We start from the raw sequence: 2,305 nt of genomic DNA on the forward strand, positions 1-2,305 counted from the left end.
TATGAATAAAAAACCCAGTTATTAACTGCGTGCAGTTTGTGTTATAGAACGAGGATACCGGCTACATACCAACATCCTCTCCTCTTTTCCCATGGTACAGATCTACATAGACAACGAGACGCCATAAAAGCGACAAAAGATAATACAAAACTCAGCGACTTCGAAAGAATGGGTTTTCAAACAAAAATTGAGTTACCAACTAGCAATTTCCGAACTGAATTTCTCATGATATAGTACAAGTAATACTTCCAAAAATCACAATGCTTGTGTTAAGAAAGTTCATGATGTCATTTCAAAAGCTGTCAAACCTTGTAGAAGTTCAGTTCTGTCGAATGCAACACAGAGTGGAATGAACCGTATGTGTCAGGAGGAATCTTACGCCGAGTGCTGAAAGGAAGAACAATTATTAAGGGAAAAATACACCAAAGGGGAAACAATTACTTTATATGCGTGACTAACACAAGGGCATAATTGTAGTTATCATGCTAATGAGAAGCGCTTCCATTGTTGAAATATAAGGAGATACTGTGTAAGAAACAGTATAGTATAACTAATTTATATGACAGTATGGCCTTACACCATCCGTCCCATTTTTAAGTTCCGAGACGGATTTTATTCCTGGCGTATAAGCGACGACACAGGAGTAACCACGGTGGCAGGTTGAACTAACAAGTGCAAACAACAGACGTGCTTTCGCCCAGTCATCTGGGAGCAGGCAGAGTTACGTAATGCACGTGTGGAAGCATTGTGTTAACACTGTTCTGTCGCAGACCGCAGTCGATCAACATCTGACAATCATGTGTCTCCAGGATGTTTTCCATAAGTAGAAAAGTGCGCCTAGTTTATCCCGCAGACCTTGACACCCGATCAAAAACAACGAAGCGTGGACTATGTGGTTCCAGACCACATTTAGAGGCCGTGACAACAGGACTTGTGAGCCTCGCATCATATTGAATTTTCAGAATCACAGATCATGCACTGTTCTATTAAACTACTTAATTATGTAAGACGTGTATCGTTGTAAAAAAGTACATTTCAGACAATTATCTCGTTACTGCTGCCACAATCTTCACATACGTTAGTGTAAAATCATTTCCTTTTTCATAGGAGACGTCATAGAAGAACAAGCATGCATCATAATAAAAACGTCTCGTTCTTAATAATGCGGACTATCTGCGCATTCGATACGTCATCTTTTCTTAATCTGTCGCTTTGGATATGGTTTCAGACACGTCATACAGGTACAACAACATTATTTCCTTAAACTCTTCTGAGTGCGGTAAAAGTAACAGAGATGTCAGTAGTTTTATCATATCATGACGCGGCCACAAATTAAGAATAATTTCGTTGAAACGGATTGCAGCTGAAAAACCCTGGGCTCTTAAAACACAGTTAGATCTTTTTGATGATGTTACTGAAAGTCACACAGAAACTATCAGTGCTTAAAATGCAATGTCACTCGATAACTTAGGTTTTAACACAAATAAATCCTGTGAATATGTCAGTCATTGCCTCTGTCGTATAATTCAACATTTCAGTAGGATGCTAATGTGCGATTTGCTAACTGAAGTGGTAATGTGATTTACGAAACAGCTAAGCCAGGGCAACGTTCCAGTTGCAGGTTGTCTATTTATCGGCTTCCTGCAACAACTTAAATTCAATTTTCGGTATTTCATACAGTTATTTATCGAATTTAAAAATTTAAACTGCTGTCATAATCTGCTGATTTCTTTGTCCGCATCTGTACTCCGTAAGCCACCTTCCAGTGTGTGGCGGAGGATAATTTGTGTACCATTCTCACTTTCCCACTTTCATGTTCGAGGCGCAAATGGTTGGCGGGAAGAGCGATAGCTAGTCATCCTTAGTGTTGGTTCGAATCTCTCTGATTTTAGCTTCATGGTCCTTTCGCGAGATGTACATAGGAGGGAGCAATTATTTGCTGTCTCTTCTAGGATCGTACGCTTTCGGAACATTAATAGTAAACCATACCGTGATGCAGAACGCCTCTTGTGCAGCGTCTGCCACTTAGAGTTGGTTGATCATCTCTGTGACGCTTTCGTGTTTGCTAAATGAACCGATAACAAAGGCGTTGTTCTTCTTTCGATACTCTATTTCTTTTATCAGACTTACCTGGTATGGATCGCATATTGACGAGCAATGAACACGTACTCGTCGAATGTTTTGAAAGCTACCTTCTTTGTTGACGGACTACATTTTAAAAGATCCTTTAAAATGCATCTGTATATGGCATCTGCCATAGTTGCGATTAGTTTCATATGGTTGCTACATTTTAAATCGCTCCGTA

This window comes from Schistocerca cancellata, chromosome 3 (assembly GCF_023864275.1).
Source record: "Schistocerca cancellata isolate TAMUIC-IGC-003103 chromosome 3, iqSchCanc2.1, whole genome shotgun sequence".
Taxonomy (NCBI): domain Eukaryota; kingdom Metazoa; phylum Arthropoda; class Insecta; order Orthoptera; family Acrididae; genus Schistocerca; species Schistocerca cancellata.